The sequence below is a fragment of the Hippopotamus amphibius genome, chromosome 4 (genome assembly GCF_030028045.1).
Source record: "Hippopotamus amphibius kiboko isolate mHipAmp2 chromosome 4, mHipAmp2.hap2, whole genome shotgun sequence".
Lineage (NCBI taxonomy): Eukaryota > Metazoa > Chordata > Mammalia > Artiodactyla > Hippopotamidae > Hippopotamus > Hippopotamus amphibius.
In genome coordinates, this window is record NC_080189.1 from 156,702,531 (window position 1) to 156,708,530 (window position 6,000).

A 6,000-nucleotide genomic window follows, 5' to 3' on the forward strand; every position below is an offset into this window, starting at 1 on the left:
GGGAGTGCCAATTGGAGGAGCAGAAGTGGTGGGAAAGGAGTCAACTTCAGACCAGGGTCAATGGCAAAGCTCTGTTGCTCCTTTTCCTGCATACAATATGAAAGGATTTCAGGCCATCAGCATAAGCTGTTTTTTCTTACCCTTTCCCTGTTTTTCATGCCTGGGCTCAGACAATGTCACTTTACTACCCTTATGGGCCCAAGGACTGAGAAGTCACAGAAAACTCTGCAGACTCTACCTGATTAAATCCCCTCTGTGCAGAGTAGGGACAAGTACACCTGTATCTCTGAGCTCAATCAGAAGCTCTTCAAGATTTGTGATTTTCATAGTGGATGAAAATTCTACACTAGATTTCACAAAGGCAGCTCCAGAGGCATCATGTCATGTGTACCTTTGACATAGTCCATTGTTTTATGTTCCTTTTTTCCTCTAATCTCAGCCTCTTCATTCTAGAACACCACTGTCCATAAGAAATATGTGAGCCACCTGCATAATTTTAAATTTTCTAGTAGCCACCCTTAAAAAAGTAAAAATAAACAGAGAAAATTACTTTTAGTAATATTTACTAAACAAAAATAAAACTAAAAAAACAATAAAAGAAATAAATCATCAGGAATAAATTTAGCAAAAGAAGTGCAAAACTTATACCCTGAAGACTGCAAAACGTTGTTGAATAAAACTAAAGACAATAAATGGAAAGACTTTCTATGTTCATGAATTGAAAGGTTTAAGATTGTTAAGATAGTAATACTTTCCAGGGCTTACCTGGTGGGCCAGTGGTTAAGACTCCACACTTCTGCAGCAAGGAGCACGTATTCGAACCCTCGTCAGGGAAGACCACGCATGCCATGTGGCACACGGGAAAAAAAAAAAAAAGATAGTAATACTTTCCAAGTTGATCTATGGATTCAACACAATCTCTGTTAATATCCCAACTGATTTTTTTTTTTTGCAGAATTGACAAAGTGATCCTAAACTTTATGTGGAAATTCAAGAGACCCAGAATATCCAAAATAATCTTTAAAAAGAAGATCAAAGTTGGAGGACCCACACTTCTTGATTTCAAAATTTGCTACAAAGCTACGGTAATTGAGACACTGTGGTAGTGGCATACAGATCAATGGAATAGAAATAATAGTCCAGAAATAAACCCTCTCATTTGTGGTAAACTCATGTTCAACAAGCGTGCTAAGACAATTCAATGGGGGGGAAGAGGAGTCTTTTCAACAAACAGTGCTGGGATTCCTGGGTAACCATATGCCAAAAAATGAAGCTGGACTGCTGCGTCACATCATATACAAAAATTTGCTCAAAATGGATTGAAAATCTAAATGTAAGAGCTAAAACTATAAAACTCTTAGAAAAGAACTTTGGTGTAAATCCTTATGATCTTGGATTAGGTGATGGTTTCCTGGGTATGACACCCAAAGCACCAGCAACAAAAGAAAAAATAAACTGGACTTTTTATTGACTGAAATTAAAAACTTCGATGCTTCAGAGGACCCCATCAGGAAAGCGACATGACAATCCACAGAATGGGCGAAATGTTTACAATCGTGTAGCTGATAATTGTATCTAGAATATACAAAGAACTATTACACCCCACAACAAGACAATGGGCAAAAGCATCTGAATAGACGTTTTGCCAAAGAAGGTATGCAAACACATTAGCAAAGTCTCAACACATCATTAGCTACTAGAGAAATGCAAATCAAAAGCACAGTGAGATACCTCTTCATACCTACAAGGATGACTATCATCAAAAGACAGACAGCAACTGTCCCGATGTAGAGAATTGAAACCCTTATACACTGCTTGTAGTAATATAATGTGGTGCGGCTGCTGTGGAAAACAGTTTGGCAGTTCCTCAAATGATTAAACATAAAGTTACTGTATAACCCAGCAATTCTGCTCCTAGTTGTATACCTTAGAGAACAGAATATATATGTCCACACAAAAACTTACACACCAACATTCATAGCAGTATTATTCATAATGGCTAAAGAGTGGAAACAATCTAGCTGTTCATCAGCTGGTGAATGGATAAATAACATGTGACATATCCTTACAATGGAATATTATTCAAGAGAAAAAGAAATTAAGTAATCATACGTACAACATGGATGAACCTTGAAAATCTTATGTTAAATGAAAGCAATTAGTCACTAAGTACCACATACTATACAATTCAATTTTTGTGAAATTTCTAAAACAGGCAAATACTAGAGACAGAGAGTAATCTATTCGTTGCATAGAGCTGGAGATTTGCGGGGGATGGGAGGATTGGGGAGTGATGCCTAAGTGGTGCAGGGTTTCTTGCTGAAATGTAATGAAAATGTTCTACAACTGATCATGGTGGTGGATGCACAACTCTGAAAATACCAAAAGCCATTGTCAAGTATTGCGTGGTTTTTTTGGGGGGGCGGGGGGACATGTTACAAGGCTTGCGGGATCTTAGTTCCCTGACCAGGGATGGAACTCGGACCCTCAGCAATGAAAGCGCCAAGTCCTGTTCACTGGACCACCAGGGAATTCCCTAAAGTACATTTTAAATGAGTGAATTTTATCCCAATAAAACTGTTAAAATAATGTATTTTTTAACCCAATAGATCTAAAATATTACCATTACAGCACATAATCAATATAGAAATTATTAATGATGTATTTACATTCTTTTTTCATAATCTGGTGTGTAATTTACACTGACAGCACATCTCCATTTGAACCAGTCGCTAATCACGTGTGGCTAGTGACTACTGTATTGGACAGCAAAGTTCTAGAGCTTCAAGGACCATCCTGCGTGTACTAACAGTCACCAGGGGCCTGCCTGGTTATTTGAATCCTGCTCCTGCATGGAGTTTCCATGTCCCCAACTCCAGACCCTTCCATAGCTGCTGCCACTGAACCGAGGAGAAGGGCAAGGATTGCCACACTGTGGAAGTGAGGGCAGCAGGGGAGAAGAGAGCTCAGTCATCTGCTCCCTGGGCTTCTACTTCTGGCCCCACTCTTGCTCCCACACCTTTTGTAATATGGGCCAGAGTTCAACTTCAGACTTTAACACATTAGTTGTGTGTCTCATTTCTGAAATCAAGGATAATAACAGTACCATTCTCACAGGTTTATTGTGAAGATTAAATGCAATAATGCACGTAAACTGCTTTGGATGCTGTCTGGTACAAAGTAAGCATTCTTTGGTATTAGCTAATTATTTAATGATAATAATACCAATAGTAATAAGATGAGAAGGAGGGAAAAGAAGGGGCAGAGGAACATTAGTGCTCTTAATTTTGTCTCTAGGTTTTAGCAGAGTGCCTGGCAAGTAACAGATAGGAAACCATAGCTCTCCAGCCTGGAAGTTTATGACATCCCCAACAGTTGGTTCTCTAGTCTCTGCCTGAAGGCTTCCAGGGAGTTTCATATCAGATACAGTCCATTCCATTTTTAGGTAGTTCTGCTTGTTAAAATCCACCATCTTATATTGGACCGGAACTTATAAAATGCACAGATCTCAAGTCTTATCAAATATTAAAACTGATACGTCTTAACAATGAGTATTCCCCTACAACCAACACATCAATCGTAATATAGAACATGGCTGTCACCATAGAAAGCTCTCTTGTACCCCTTTCCAGTCAATCTCCTCCCTGAAACCCTAGAAGTAACCACTATTCTGATTTCTAGCCCCATAGATTAGTTTTGCAAAAATAAAAATTGCTTTTAAAGTTCATGTAGGTGGAACAATATAGTATTGTCACATTATATTTTTATCTCAATGCACAATTTTATTCCTGTTGCATTTAATCACGTTGATTTCAGTCTTTCCTTACAGCTTGTTGTGACCATTTTCATCCTGATCCCATCACTCCGATCTGCTGATTTCCCCAACTCTGTGCCATCTACAGATTTGTTAATAACTCTTCCTGTCCTTCATGAAACAAGAACAAAGATGGGGTCCCGCAGCACGTAAGCAGAAATCTCCCCTAATTTGAAGCCTTAAGAGATGAGAAGCATTGTGGGAATGCTAGCCAAAAGGGGGCAGAGGGAGATGCTCCATGTTGATGGAAAGGACTGAGTTCTGCTGGGACTTCATGGAGAGAGGGCAGTGGCGACAGGACATCCTGGTGGCAGTGTGTACTGGGGAGAGGGCAGGGCTGCAGGGGAAGTGCTGAGAGTCACATGCCTAGAGATGAGTACTGAGCTAGAGGGAGGAAAAGAGCTCCCAAGGGGGAAAAGCAAGGGCCCACCACTCACCCATAATTAGAGGGTCACGAAAGTTTCCAAGGTCATCTCAGGAGTCCTGAGCTAAGGTCATTGTTTGCTCTGGTTTTATGTTTTGTTTTATTTGTATTCAGTCCCAAATGGAATCTGGCAGCTTCCAAGATACATTATTTTCCTAGATTTAGAATCTACTGAAATTGTTCAAACCATAGCGCACTCTTAGTCTCTCCCCAGCTTCAAATCAGTGAGGCTTTGGGTGCCTGCTGAGTGCAGGCTGGAAGGTGGGGCTGGGGGAAAGGATGTTTGGGATTTGTTGGTTCTTTTCGTCTTTCAGTCAAGGGATAATTCTGGTAAAGTAAAGCCTACCTTATCAAAATGTTCCTGAAACTTTTACTTTTTGATTACTTTTGATTCAGCATCGTAGAGGCTTCTGTTTCTTTGACACACGTGTGAACTTATATAAGCATATGACCTATGACCAAGGAAACCGGAACCTCCATCTGCCATCACTGGCTTTGGGACCTTGAGCCTGCAGCAGGCCTCACTGACCTTATTCTCATCTATAAATGGGTAAAGGTGAGTCAGAATCCCGTCTGGGTAACAGAAGCACCCAGCCAGCATTTAGAAAATACAGACGGTGGGATCCTGGAAACTGCACTTTTTAGAAGCTGAAATTCTGATAGTGGTTCATAGTCATGACTGGGAATCACTGAACTATTGAAAGGTCTCTGACAGTTCTAACAGTCTCTAAATAGGTGGTAGGAGACCCTAGCTGACACCAAACAGAACTGGTCCTTTCTGGCTCACGTATTTACTTCATTTATTTGCATGAATCAATATACATATTGGTCAAAGTTGAGAAAATGCTTTTTTTTTTTTTTTCCAGAGCTTTAGAGAAGGAGGGATAGACATAAAGACAGTGGGGGTGGAGTGTCTGACCATCAGGCATGGTTCGTGGTAGACTGACGTTTGATGGAAACTTCCATGATAAGAAAATGAAGAGATTAAAAAGGTATGCCTGGGGAGTTCCCTACTGGCCTAGCGGTTAGGATTCTGGGCTTTCACTGCCATGGTCCAGGTTCAATCTCTGGTCAGGGGAACATAATTCAGCATAAGCAAGGTACTGACACCTTATCCCCAGCAGACTGAACTGTGAAACCTTTGAGCATTAGGTTACTTAGGCCTCTTAGGTGCCATCCAAGCTGTCACTGAATTTATAGAAGAGCTAAATTCTTTTGCTTCCTCCATTCTCCTTCTACTCCTTGCAACCACAGCTAACTTTTAAGCCACTAAGCCCTACTTTCTTAGCCTGGGTCTAATCTTACACCTGCCCAGGTTTGTACCAGCTTCTAGTTACAAGAACCCAAGGTCTTAGCTGAAGCATGTTCTGAGATCCAGGAAAAGGAAGTTGGTAAAACAGAAGCGGAAAGGGAGCTGAGAGAAGTTAAACTTCTTGTCAATCATGTTGCTCACTTTGCAGTTGAGAAAGTGAGGGACAGACCACTGCTGCACAGCGAGAGCACTGCTAGCCTGGTCATCAGTCTTTCCGGGACTCATCACATAGGGACCTCAAAATCTCTCTTCAGGACTGCTGAAGTTTGCTTAAATTGATTTCCTGCATCCCCTGGCAGGTGGTAATAGGGTAATTTTGAATAAGACTATTAATAGAAGGTACACATTAGAAAATGTCTACTGAATCCACTAATAGAAGAATTATATCTGGTGATTTTTTTAAGAAACTCATACTGAACATTGCTGATGTTAAACTGTGTATATACACCA